The sequence below is a fragment of the Ursus maritimus genome, unplaced genomic scaffold, assembly GCF_017311325.1.
Source record: "Ursus maritimus isolate PB19 unplaced genomic scaffold, ASM1731132v1 scaffold_5, whole genome shotgun sequence".
Classification (NCBI taxonomy): Eukaryota; Metazoa; Chordata; class Mammalia; order Carnivora; family Ursidae; genus Ursus; species Ursus maritimus.
Window position 1 is genome coordinate 37639447 of NW_024426663.1, and position 14850 is coordinate 37654296.

Sequence of the window (14850 nt, forward strand, 5' to 3'; positions counted from 1 at the left end):
ATTCCAGGGTCCTGAGATTGAGCCCCACATTGAACTCCCTGCTCAGTGGGGGCACTCTTCTCCCTCTCCTTTTGCCACTCCTGCTGCTTGTGCTCTCTTGCTCTCTGTCTCTCTGTCAAATAAATAAATAATTTTTAAAAAGATTTTAAAAATACAGATTCAAAAAGATACATGCACCCCAGCGTTTATAACAGCATTATCAACAACAGCCAAACTGTGGAGAGAGCCCAAGTATCCATCTGCTGATGAATGGATAAAGAAGATGTGGCGCACACACACACACACACACACACACACAATGGAATATTACTCAGCCATCGAAAAGAATGAAATCTTGCCATTTGCAAGGACAGGATGGAGCTAGAGTGTATTATGCTAAGTGAAATAAGTCAGAGAAAGACAGATATCATACGATCTCACTCATATATAGAACTTAAAAAAGAAAACAGATGAACATATGGGAAAGGGGGGAAAGAAAAAAAAGGAGAGAGGGAAACAAGCCATAAGAGACTCTTAATGATAAAGAACAAAACGAGGATTTCCAGAGGGAGGTGGGTGGGGGATGGGCTAGATGGGTGATGGGCATTAAGGAGGGCACTTGTTGTGATGAGCCCTGGGTGTTGTATGTAAGTGATGAATCACTGAATTCCACTCCAGAAACCAATATTGCACTGTATACTATCTAAATTTAAATTTTAAAAAATATGCAGTTATTAAATAAATTTAAAATTAAAATAAAGCAAAAACAAAAACCAGCAGCTGTTTTCTTGGGGCAGGAGCTCAGAGTTAGACTTGGAATTAGCCCATGCTCTCTTGATGGGGGTGGCCTGGCATCTCTGTGTGAAGTAAATGGTTGCTGGATGCCCAGGGTTATTGTAATCTCAGTGCACACCCTGGCACCAGCTTTGACAAAGAACAGTAAAACTGGCCTGGCCCACTTGTGAAGGGGCATCCTGACTCCACAGTCGGATCCTGCACCAAATATACATTTATAAACACTCTCCATTCCTTCTCAGGTCTTGACAGAGAACTGCTTGCTTGGTAAGTCACCCCACTGTGGCCCAGGAGCTGTTCAAATCACATGACCTAGCAAGGCTGAGAAATGGGATCTCACACAGAGTGTCAGAACACGGAATAAAGCAGATTTGCTCTTTATTTTTCAGTCTAGAATTAAGCTAATTAGAGACTCTGGGCACTACGTTTTTGGTCTGTGATAATCAAAATCTTCCCCTACATAAAATCCAGTATTTATATCATGATTACCCTAGTGGATTGTTCTACACAATAAAAAGATGGTTCTTTGCAATTTAAGTTGATAACTGAAGATAACTTTTAAAATTGTCCTGTTCCAAGAATCGGGCAAATTCAATCAATTTACTTTATTTTATAATAATAATAATGCAGGGTTTCACCATATATTTTTAAAATCCACTTCAAGTAATAAAGTATGCATTCTGCCATGAAATCCTTCAAAACAAGAGAAAGTGAAGTGACTAAACCCTATAACATTCTATTTATGTTTTGTTTTTTTTTTTTAAAGATTTTATTTATTTATGTGACAGAGAGACAGCCAGCGAGAGAGGGAACACAGCAGGGGGAGTGGGAGAGGAAGAAGCAGGCTCCCAGCGGAGGAGCCTGATGTGGGACTCGATCCCGGATCGCCAGGATCACGCCCTGAGCCGAAGGCAGACGCTTCAACGACTGCGCTACCCAGGCGCCCCGTAAACCCTATAACATTCTAAAGACAACCAACCAGTATACACCATGTCCCGTTCAAGAACAGGAGTAATTGAATACAAGTCCCGATAAGAGATTTTATGGGAAGCTCAGCACTTGTCATTCGTAATAACGAGGAAAAGTCACTTAGCTTCAGAAACTTGGTCTGTCACTAGAGGGAAGGCATAAAAATGCCCCTTTTTAAAAACCATCTATTTCAAAACTCCTGTCTTCGGTCACTTATCTACTTTTTTCAGACATCTGATAGGATAAATTGGAAGAAACTGATCAAATAATATCATCAGTAATATGCCCAGGGAATGTCTATAGTCATATATTCCCCGAGTTACAACTGTGCGTTATTTATGACTCGTGTCAAAAATGCCTTGGGACTTTGGCTCCTCAATTCCACAGCAGTTTATTGCCCCAAAATTGTACCCGTTTTACAGCAAGATCCACAGCAATAAAGCAAGAAATCAGAAAAATCAGCATTTGATATCCACGGCTTAGCATTCTCGGCGACCTGGGCCAACTGGGAGATCACAGAAAGGGTCTCAGTGACCTTGCAATAGCTGCAAATCACTGTGATCTGAATTATAATCATCTCCTATCCAGTAATACATTACAGACTCCGCGCACTTAGGCGTCCTCAGGATTTCTCAGTAGGAACCAAAAATATGCTGCCACACACCACATTTTTCTTATCACACAGCTTCCATCAATACATTCATGATCTCTTTAAAGCACACAATAAAGGGCACACCTATGCATTGTGCCTGCATTTATCCACAAGTGCTCAGATAGATACATAAGCCAATAAATCCTAAATAACTAAATAAAAGAACTAAAATTCTTATCCAAGGGGTTGAATGCACGGCCGCTCACATTCAAGATCTGTCCTAATAGAAACTGAGTGAGAAGCCAAACAAAAGCAAGCTAGTGGAGGTCAGCTGTGAAGGTCAGGGAGATGAAGGGACCACCATGGCAGCCGGTAACAGACGGCACCGAAAGGAGACCCACTGAGACCCTTGGCATTAGCTGAGAATGAGTCCCCAGACCATCAGGGGTCCCCATATTCAAGGGAGTCTCTACAGGATAGGATTCCTCCATAAAAAGCAATAAAATACCAATAGAAACACAATGCCCTTTCAGACACATGTAAAGAACAATAAAGCCACATTGAAATGTCAATGCCCATTGCTGGGAGTCCTGCTGGGGACCTAGCCAGACCCCAGGATTCCCATCCTGCCCCCACCCCCACCCCACAAACACATACACACAGGCCTTCTTCCCAGCTTTCTCACAACCTGAATGATTCACTCACAGCAGGAACAAGTCAAGTGTGTCCCTCAGGACCACAACAAATTATTAGATGCCATGATTATAAAAATGATGGCAATCAGGTACAGAGTGCCAACTAGATACCAGACACCGTGCTAAGTGTTGTCTATATAGGAGCTCATTTCATCTGCACCTCAACCGAATGAGACACATGCTATTATGATCCCACTCTTACAGATGAGAACCTTAAGTTTAATGAATTAAACACTTCAGTGAGTGTCCATTCTGTTCACCTTCATGTTCTCACCTCTTTGAAACCCCCCATCTTTGCCCCACCATCCAGTGAGGTGGCTCCCCTGGAAACACAGTAGTACCACCTGATTCTGTCGGTTGAACCAGTCAAAACCCCAAACTGGATCTGAGAGCAAGGGAGGCTCAAAGCTGGTTGCTGAGTGTTAGCAGCAGACCAAAGAAAGGAGCCGCGAACTCCCACTGCCAAGGTCCAGGCAGCCCTGGGGCCCATGAGGGGTCTTCCAGCAAGCCCTTTTTCCTAAACTAGACTGGGTTTCCTCTGTTCCTTCCTGTGACCTCCCTGCCTCCCTGGGAGACCATAGAGCATTCTACACACCAAGGAAGACCTTCCCCCCTGCACCGGGGCACCTTCATGAGCTGGAGCCAAGCCGGAGCCTCGGAACTCCGCAGGCCCAGGCAGCACACACAGCGCTCCCGCTCCCTGCCACGACTCCCACCTGGCTACCACCCGCTGCCTTGGAACCACAGGTCCTTTCTCCTGCTACAGCAGCCAGCACAAGAAGCCCAAGGCCCCAAAACATCTGGAATTTCCTTTTCAGGCCCTGTCACCTGCCATCACTCACCCCCCACCTCTGAATTCTCTACTCTACCTGCTGGATCACATAACAGTCCTCAGCAAAATATCTGTTCTCAGCCTCCTCCAGGACCATTTCCTTTACCTCTTGCTCTGACAATAAGCTGAGGAGACCACTCCTCCTGCAGCCCTTTCAAGTGGTAGCCGTTTTCTCCCTCTCAACCCTTAAACCCCTGGACTGGAGATGGGGTAGCTGTCCTATGCTCCTCACTGCCACTGCTAGACCTTTCTTCTCCCTACGTCCTCCAACCTTGGCTTCGATCTTATGCCATCAGCCTGTTCCCACCTACTACCCCTCCTGGTTAGTTATCTACAGAACCCCAACATCATCCCTCATTCCTCTAAGATTTCATCTCACTGTCACTTTCTCTAATAGTATTCTCCTCAAAATCCTTGGTGATTTTAATATCCTCAAGGACGATCTTTTTTTTTTTTTAAGATTTTATTTATTTATTTGTCAGAGAGAGAGAGAACAAGCAGGGGGAGCAGCAGGCAGAGGGAGAAGCAGGCTCTCCACTGAACAAGGAGCCTGATGCAGGACTCGATTCCAGGACCCTGGGATCATGACCTGAGCCAAAGACAGGCGCTTAACCAACTGAGCCCCCCAAGCACCCTCTCAAGGACGATCTTACCAATAGGCTGCCTTTGCACATCCTAAAGCTCTTGTCCTCCACCCTACCTCAGCCGCTCATTCCTATGGTCATACCCTGGACGTTGTCGTTTCCAATAGTGGCATCCTCTCCATGACACTGGTTTCAAGTATTTCATTCATATAGCCCACTGCTTATTTAATATTCCCACCTGTCTAATGGCCATCTCAAACTTGGCAACCCCATCCTTCCAGACATGTGGACCATTTTTTCTCATACCCCATATCCAGTCTGTGAAGAAATCCCAGTGGATCTACTTTCAAAATATTTCTGGAATCCGGGGCACCTGGGTGGCTCAGTCGGTTAAGCATCTGACTTGATTTCCGCTCAGGTCGTGATCTCAGGGTCGTGAGATCAAGCCCCACATTAGGCTCTGAGCTGAGTGTGGAGCCTGTTTAAGATTCGCTCTTTCGCTCTTCCTCTTCCCCTCACTCCTGTTCACACTTGCTCTCTCTCACACTCTCTCTCAAATATATATATGTATATATATTTTTTTCCGGAATCCATCCACATCTCACCAACTCACCATGACTGCCCATATGGACACCAATGTCACCTCTCACCCAGATTTTGGCAGCAGCCTCCCAACTGCTCTACCCTTGTCTATACAGGAGCTCTACTTCTCACCTCCAGTCTCTTCTCAACATAGTAGTACCCGAAGTAGACCATTTAAAACATACATCAGGGCAGCTCTTTCTGCCCATGGGTCCTGTCCCCGTGCTTTAATAAAACCACCATTTTGCACCAAAACAAAACAAACAAACAAAAAAGTACATCAGGTTATGGCCTTCTCTCCTCAAAAGCTCTCTGCTGGCTTTCTGTCACATTAAAAGTAAAAAGAGCTCCTCTCGGACCTCTTCCCAGCTGTACCCCTTTGTTTATTCCGCTCCAGTCTCTCTGACCTCCTTGCTATTTCTTCAAAATACCAGACCTGCTTCTTTCTCTCACCTCAAGCGAAAATATTTTCTTGCAGACGGTCTTACCTAACTCTCCTCTCTCCTTCTGTTCCTTACTCAGATTGCCTCATCGAGGCCTTCCCTAACCACCCAACTTAAAATTACAACCCCTCTTCACCCTCTCTCCCCACCCTGTCCCCTTTTTTTGATTTTTCCTCTTCATGACACTTAACTGTCCTCTTCATGCTGTGAATCTTACTTCTTTCTTCAGTGTCTGCCTCCAGCTGGTGGAGCGCCGACTTCACCAAGGCACAAGTTTTTGTGTTTCTTTTTGCTAAGTCTCCAACACGTAGGACAGTGGCACATAGTAACTAGTATTCAATAAACATTTTTGAATCAGTGAATGAATAAATGAGAATAGATGTAGGCAGATAAGGCAATTTCTCAAAGGCCATAGAGAAAGTAAATAGTGGAACCGGGACCTGAGTACGTATTTATCCAAGGCCACAGGCTCTGCACTAAGGGACCACCCAGTCTCACACAGCGTATGCTCACGCTAGCTCACAAAGAGACACAACTGCAAATGTGACATTCTCACATGACAAGTTTGTTGTGCCCTTGTTTTAAAGATTAAGGATAAACAGGAGACTGCTTGGCATTGTTTAAATCAGGGCAAACTTTGTAAAAGGCCAGATAATAAATATCTCAGGTCTTCAGGCTACTTGGTCTCTCTCTCAACTACTCATCTCTGCTATTGTAACACAAAAGCAGACTCAGACAATATACAGACGAAGAGGCATAGCTGTGCTCCAATAAAACTCTATTTACAAAAGAAGAAGAAGGAGGAGGAGGAGGAGGAGGAGGAGGAGGAGGAGGAGAAAACAGATAACAGACTAGATTTGACCCATGGGCCATAACTTGCTAACCGTGGTTCAAATCTGTAAAAATGTAATTAGGCTGAATGGTAGCCGTTTCCAAGTGTTCCAAGTCCTAGGCAATTACAGGAAGCAGTGGGATACAGTGAAAAGTGCATCGACTTTGACTGAAGCCAGTTCTGGGTTCAAATCCCAGCCCTGCCACGTGCTAGCTGTGCCATGGACAACTACCCAACCCCTTTGGAATTCACAGTGCTCATCTGTCAAAAGGGACAAATAACCTTTATCTGGCAGGGTTGTGATGAGAAATAAATGAAATGACATGCGTACAACAGCCACTACGCTGTACACCATAGGTGCTCAGTAGTGACCGTTGGGATTTGCAGGTGGCTCCTCTAAGCCCACTAGACTGCACAACTCCTGGGGCCCAGGCATCGCTCTGTTTTCATGTTGAGCTCCCCTTAGCACCTAATTCTGGCCTGAGGGTGTCAGTATTGAGCATTCGTTCAGTGGAGGACAATGAAAGGACACATCACTTTACCTAATGCCTGGCAAACTTTTGAACCGAAGGAGTATCAGAGACTTTAAGAGTTTTAGAAGAGCTTAAACCCATGGGGATTAAGGACATGGTAGCTGTGGCATTATGATGATAACAGTATCAGGGGAGTATTAAACCCACATAGTTTCATCCCTGTTTTAGCTGGTCATCAGCTCTTCTGTTGTAGATACTGGAGACTGCCTTACACTTGACCATTCTATCCCCCATGGCCTTGCTGCACACGCTGGAAGCTGGAAAACGAGACTCACCTGGCCTCCACCGAGCAGACACAGCACAGGAGACATGCAAATCCTCGCTGGTAGAGCACAGGGCCCATGTGTGGGGACGTGCTGCTGGCCGAGGCCAGCTGGCCCGCATGTGAGGCGGGGTTTCCTGATCTCCCAGCAGAGGCAGCAGCACCCTTAGAAGGCTAATTCTGCAGTGTTGTTCTGGGAGTTCTGGCAGCTCTGGGAGTTCTGGCAGCTCAGCCTGGAGCCTCCTCGTCTAGCCCATCCCACAACTTGTCTCCATTCTGTGTGTGTAAAGACTAAGCAGCTGGAGTACTGCCACCTGGAACAATCACTGCATCTTCATGGGGACCTAGCCAGCCAATTCAGAGCAAGCTTCTTTTATAGTGTAGAAGGCACTTGAGATAGGACCCCACACTGGTTCCTATTAAATGGGAAAACGAGGAGACAGGTTTGTCCTTCCCAACAAGTGGGTACGGGAAGGAGGACAGAGGAAGGAGAGGCAGATGGTGAGGCACATGCATTCTAAGCACCTCTCTCTGGGGCAACGTGCGGAGGGAGAGGAGTCGTGGACAGCCCTGCCAAAGCAGAGGAACCTTCACGCCCCACTCCTCCTCAGGAGCTTTGTGGGGGGCAGAGCCCCGGCAGCCTGCCTTCACATCGACACTCCCTGTGGCCTATGGTTCTCAGACATTTCCACACCCCTGTGGGAGACGGTGAGATGCACCGAACAAACCGGAGAACAAGATGCAGGGCACTCTAATTTTTGCATTTAAAAACGGGCCCTTGATCGTGTATGTGTGTGCAGATCTGTCGTTGTGCCAAAAAAAAAGGTCTGATATTACGTGGCAAATTGTGAGCCATGGTTACTTCCCACAAGAAATGAGAGGGAGTCAGAGGGGAAGAAACTTAACTTTTGTGGTTATAATGTTCAGTATTCTGCGAGTTTTCAAAAGTGAACAAGGACTTCTTTTGTAATTACAAAAAAACCGTTGGCCTCTTTATGCACAGCTACGAGCCACACAGAAAGAGCCACGTGTGGAGCAGTAACGTCAGGAGTGGTTACATGTGACCTGCTCGAAAGGCTTTCCCTTCAAACTTGGCTGTTACACGGACACATGAATATTCTAAGTTTCCCTCTGTTGTTTCTGAGAAAACGTACCTTGGCGACATCAGAATGATAAAGTGGGCAGTGGTTCTCAAACTTGAGCAAACATCGGAATCAACTGCTGGGCTTGTTAAAACACCGGCTGTTGGCACACCTCCAGAGTCCCCATTTCAATGCACCTGGGGTCAAGCACATACATCTGCACGGGGCTGCTGGTGGAGGGTGGGGCCACACTCTGAGACCCTCTGCTCGAGACCCTGACTTCTCAGTGTAGTCCCAGAACCAGCAGCAGCAGCTACAGGAAAGGTGGAGGAACGCAGAGCCTCAGACTTCCTTCCAGACCTCCTGAGGCCAAAACCGCGTTCTCCCAAGAGCTGCATGTGGTTCCCATGCATGCAGCAGCTGGGGAGCCCTGCTGGAGACATCCAGAGCCCTCAGCCCCAATACTTCAAGATGCTTCCCACGCACGCGCCATCCAGGAGCTCCCCTCCACGTCCTGGCCCTGTCATGCTGAGGCAGGTCAGTGCCCTCTTGGTGGCCTTGGGCACAGGGGATAGAAGGAAGGAGATCCCATCCACGATCGGAGGGACCTCGGCCACAGCCTTTCAGGGTCCTGTAGCAGGAAAACTCTTTCTTCCCTTCGGCACACTTCTGCAGCTGTGTGGAGCTGTCTTCTCAACACAGCAGTGTTGCAGGATTACATCCTCCTGACCACACAGAAGCGGAGGGCTGGACCCCATTCTGGGTGGAGCCCCCCACCAACTCCACCCTGGGGGTCCTTCCTAGAAATGTTCAGTCTGCAAAGCTACTGTGCAAACAGAATACAAGACAGCCAAACAAGGCCTTCTGGCCATTTTAGAGACAAAGAGCAGCATGATTTCCACCACTTAATTTCATCCCAGAGCCCATATGACGAGATGACTTATTCAGGTCACGTGCCAAATGCAGTTTCATTGCCTTACGGCACTCAAGCAGGCCACACCTGTATCTCCACCACCATCTGACCAGGCCAAGCAGCCTCTGCACAGACACATTCCATCCCCACAGTCCAGCGAGACCCCCAGGAGAATAAGTGCTGCCCTCTCACCCCTGCCTGGGCTTGCCCTCAGCCCTTCCCACTGCAGGGAGAGCCCAGTACAGAGAACCCCGTGCCAGCCCGCAGGAGAGGAGCACATTGAACCAGAGTTCCTTCCCTAGAAGAGGAACCAGGACAGGAAAATGGACATTTCAAACCAACACACAAACAGGGTTTCAGCTGATTAGAAGGGCTGTTTTTCTCTATTAATCTACAAAGGTGTGTTTTTCCATAATCCTTTGAAAGTATCAACGCCAGGGCACCCAGCTGGCTCAGTCGGGGGAGCATGCGACTCTTGATCTCAGGGTTGTGGGTTCAATCCCATCCCACAAAGAAATGAATGGTGTAGACTGGTCTTCAAAACACAGTGTCAAGAAATGGACTATATGCTGAATGCTTGAAAAGAAGTCAACTTTACAACTGGGAAAAATGAAACAAAACAATAATACCCAAGTGAATAAGCAGGTATAATCCTTTCGTAAGTTGTTCTAATTATGGTTAAAAAAAAAAAAATCCTACCCTGTATAAACACTAATACTTGTGGGGAGTATACTGCAGGCCAGGCAGCAAGCTGGACCTCCCTGATTTTCACACCATCCTCTGCAGCAGCAGGGGCTGATTTCACTCACAACACTTCTCACATCAAATGTGTGGGCTTCTTCTACACTGACAACCAGTTCTCCCGCACTCCAGCTCCAACTGGGTGGGTGTCCCACAGTTCAGCTCAACTCTGACACAAACTATTGAAGTTAACATCAGACCCCACAAGTTTAAGGGCTCTGTCCCACAAGACAGCAGGTTGCAAGTACTGGGAACCCAGGGTACCCACTCTGTCTGACACAGCCACAAAGTTGAGGGTTCTCACACCATCTCATTTCAGGTTACAGCTAGTAACCCGGGTAGGCTGCTTTGAGCCTACATGCTTAATCATTAGTCTATACCACCTTCCAAACTGAGGGCCTAACGAGGCACCTCCTTTGAGAAAAAAATGAACACAATGATGGCAAGAATATCCAAATGCTTCTGAAAACATTGGAGGTGTCACATTGCCTTTGAGTAAAGGTAACCCATGAGTAACAGTGACGATATATCCCTATGTTGTGGCATGTTGTGGAGGTCCAGATGGCTCACATACTGTCTGGATAAATGGGGAGGCAGTCACTTCCATCACTAGAAGGGAAAGCAAAACTCTGCCTCAGCTCAAGACCAGGCCATCATGCCTGCCGGCTCCGAAACACTGCACTTGGTCATAGCCCAAAGTGTTAGCGCTGACTGCTCTGCCCTGTGTGGAGGCCCCAGTTCATCGGCCCAGACTGAAAGCACAAGGAGACTTTCTGCTTCTCAGTCTTCCTGCCTATGAGACTCATTCCTCACTGTCAGAACAACAAAATGCCTTGTGTCATGCTGGGGGAAAAAGAGCACACACACAAACAGGCAAAGTCTGAGAGGAGCTCGGCTTCACCTACAAGTGTGAGGTGAGACAAATTAAAGAACTCTGCTTATATTAGTTTCAAATGAGAAAAGGCAGTTGGTTTTTATTATAAAACCAAAAGATGATTTAACGTGTGTTGGAGAGTTGGCAACTTTACCACAGAGAGAATCATCTTTTTGTAAATGCTAACCCTCAGAACTTAAAGTCAGCCATAATTCAATGGTGGGGGTAGGAAGGGGGGGATGGGATCAATGCCATTCATGTATAAAGTGCAGAAAACACCCAAAGTCATACGCATACAAGAAAAAGAGAACGGTAGGGGAAGTGAAAATGGGAAGAAAAGCCACGTCAGTGTTTAACACTGGCCAAAGGGTGCCTGGCTGCCACAGTCAGTACAGCATGCAACTCCTGATCTCAGGGTTTTGAATTCAAGCCCCACGGTTGGTGTGGAAATTACTTAAAAATAAAATCTTAAAAGAAAATAATAAATAAATAAATAAATAAATAAATAAATAAATAAAACTGGCCTCAAAGCAAGTCATATAAAATAGCACATTAAACAGAAATGGACTCAAATGTCTTGTTGAGAAAAAAAACAAAGGAAATTGGAATTATGAACTGATTTATGAGTGGTCATATTATTAAGAAACTACTAATCACCAAACAAGATAGATATTATTCCTATTTTACAGATAGGGAACCTGAGGCTTAAAGAAGTTGAATAAGCTACAGTAGATGCTACAGATGATAAAAAGCAGAGCCTTGATCCAAATCAAGGTGGAGCTGGATCCGAAGACCATCCATTATTTCAGACTACACTGAAAATGGCTACAAATTTTTTTAAGACTACAAATTGGGAAATGACATCCAATTTGAGAAGGGCCTGGAGTGACTGCTGTCAGTGACCTGTCCAACCTCTTTACACTTTCCTCCTTCCTGCTCAAATCTCAATTATGTTATATACTTAATCATCCAATTTTCAACTGCCAAGGGAGAGTCCTGATTGAAATAAGAGAATTCTTGATGGGTGTTCTCCCAGCCACTGTTACTGGTCTGTGAATAAGCCATGACCTTAGACACCCATTTATACTGAAGGGAGGGGGCTATATTCAATGTAGGGGAGATAATCTTCTCTTTCCTCAGGGAAAAATAAGGAAGTGTGTTGTCCTTTGGCTAACTGGCAGCCATACTGAAGCCATGAAAACCAGGTGAGCACAAAGCCAGGACCCCATGACGTTTCCCCACTGGGGGGAAACTGGCATTGCCTCTTGATGGGGGATTTGCCAAATCATACTACAAAGGTTCTGAATACATGGAGAGATGGAGATGGAGAACTAGGACCAATTTTCTATCAATCTATCACAAGCATGTGCTACTTTATCCCAATTGTGCTTTAAAAAAATTAAGTATCTACCTATAAAATAGTAAATATATGGGGGTTTTTTGTTTGTGATATGTGGATAGACAGACAGAAATCTACTCTCTACTACACAGGCACCACACAAAAGAGATTATAAGAATGGGCAGTAAGACTATGAAAAGATACTCAACAGCACTAGTTGCCACGGAAATGCAAATTCAAGCCATGATGAGACACCATTACCTACCCCCTAGCATGGAGAAAATTAAAACAAACACAGTTTTAAAACCTGACTATACCACGGATTAGTGAGGTGTGGAGTTGCTGGGACTCATACACCACTGGTAGGAATGCAAATGGGTAGAGAACCAATTGTCCGCATCAACTCGAATGAACACGGACACACCGTGTGGCCCAGCAATTCCACTCCTAGATACATCCCCAAAAGCAACACACATATGCAGGTGAAAGAACATGTTTAAGAATATTCATACAAGTCTATCCATAGGAGCCAAAATCGACCCAAATGTTCGTCAACGAGAGAACGAATAAATTGTGAGGGTTTGTTTTGGGTTTTTTTCCCCACAAAATGGAATACCATACAATGACATGAAATGAAAAGGAAGGGAAAAGAACAAATCCTACTAGCAATAACATGCATAACGCTAAAAGACCTACCCTAAAACACATGAAACCAGACCCCAAAAAAGTATACACCTTACACTGCCATTGACCCTGGGTAAAACTAAGCTGTGGTCACGGAAATCAGAAGACCAATTAGTTACCTTCGACAACAGGGTGATCCGGCCGTGGCACAAGGTGCTGCTGACATATAGCTTTGATCGGGGTTGGGACTTGACCTCTGAAGACTTCAGGCTGTACACTCAAAACTTCGGTAGTTTGCTGCATGCACATTATATTTCAGTAACACTATTTACAGAAGGAGAGTAAAAATTAGATTCGTTTGAAACGTTCGCTATTAAAATGCACATGCCTCTCTGGGGAGGCCTCTCATTTAACCCATCACCGAGCGCCCTCGAAGAGGGCCTGGCTGGGCACGGGCGGGAGCCAGGTGAGAGGCTGCGGAACTGGCAGCTCGGTGGGGAGTAGGGCCGGCTCACAGGGTACTCGCAGGCGGTAAGTGTGGGCCCTCGTTTAGAGTGAACCCAGCTCAGTGGCCTTGGCTCCCAGGCGGCTCTTTGATGCCCCGGCCCTTCCCGCCCTGCTCCCCCTGCTCTGACTGAGCACTCTGCTTTCACGTTCGTCCTGGGCCTTCCACGCACACAGCACGGCCGCAGAGCAGAGCCCACGACACCTAGTTCAGTGAGAGTTGCGGCAAAGATGTCAGAAGTGACAGCAAGTTTAAAGGGACCCACGTGAACCCAGCTGAAAGAGCTTTCCTACAGCTCTCTTCCGCTGCCTCTCTCCTCTTCAACTTCAATTTCCCCATCGGATGCCTCCTTGTCAATACATTTTTAGGATTTTCTCACCAGGGAGATCCCTGGTCCTTGGGCTTGGGCTGCCTCAGGGACACCGGGGACAAGCTGCCAGGATTGAAGGAAGAATATAAGTAAAAAAACAGAGTTCTTTCAGGACTCAGCATTCAGGCAGATGATTAATTCAAATCATTGCCTTTCCTTAACAGCTGGGGAAATTTATCCAGACTTTGCTCAAGAATTTTAAAATGTGCAGCAGTTTGCCCCAGAGGGATCTTAAAATACATATGATTTTAACCAGCATCATGTCTGAGTATGTCTGGTGTCTGTCAACATAGGTTAATAATAAATTTGATTTACTAAGTATAGCAAAGTAGGGCACTGTTATCTGCAAATATCACTCACAATAACCAAAGGAACACTGTACCTCTGAAATGAATAATACATCATATGTTAGTTAATTGAATTTAAATTAAAAAATAAAATTAAAAAATAATAATCAAAGGAACATAAAGAGAAAATGATAGGAAACTAATTTTTAAGGCAGAAAATCAAATACTGTGCCTTTTCTGGACCAATTAAGCCTGTTACAGAAGAACAACAATGATCTGCTTTTTAGCCACAAGAACCTATTCTCCTTGTAGCCATGCGTGACTAAGTCCTGGGAAACGTAAATAAAATCAGAAACCATTTGGCAAATAGAAACTTGAGAGTTATTTTGACTTCGTGTCACATACCATGTAAGCCAACCAATGCCCCAGCTAAATCCTAACACAAATAGACAGGGGAATGCACAAATTTCTTACAGGCCAAAGTCAGAGTAACTTCCAAGAAATGCACTGATGTCTCCACTCACCTCCTGACACAATGCCATGACTACCTGCATAACAAAGGAAGGACCATGCTTGGGATGTCCTGCTACCCTCACTTACAATCCTGAGAGATCCGATGTCCCAAATAGGCAGCATGACCAACCTCTGTAGCCCCCCTAGATAACCTCAAAGATACCAAATTTGAGATTCCTTCTAACAGTTAAAGGAAAACATATATTCTCCTTCCAGCCAATGATACCTGTGTTTATCAAGGGCTATAACTGGGCCCAAGGCCAGACTGAGCAGGTTTGTTGAGTGGAGATAACCTAATACAAATGCTGGACGTGAAAAGAAAACAGAAAGACACATGAAAGCCACTGAGCAGATGTCTGAGGAGTCCAATCCTACTTTAATTTTCCTAAGATGATTAAGTCTCAAGAGCGCACAGCATTTACAGCCCTGCTGCTTGAATCTTCCTGCACTCACGCATCACTGTGCCCAGACCATCAGCTGTGATGGGAACTTGGTCATCAGTAA

The 14850-nt window shown here is 45.7% G+C and overlaps 1 long non-coding RNA gene across 2 annotated transcripts in view; it reads right to left on the bottom strand.

Annotated features, from left to right (window-relative positions):
- The window catches only part of LOC121100714, a 255288-nt gene that overhangs the window by 231684 nt on the left and 8754 nt on the right, over positions 1-14850 (bottom strand). For both annotated transcript variants that reach the window (XR_005832479.1, XR_005832478.1), the window contains exon 2: positions 12851-12995. This is a non-coding gene — a long non-coding RNA (uncharacterized LOC121100714). The remainder of the gene's footprint in view (positions 1-12850; positions 12996-14850) is intronic.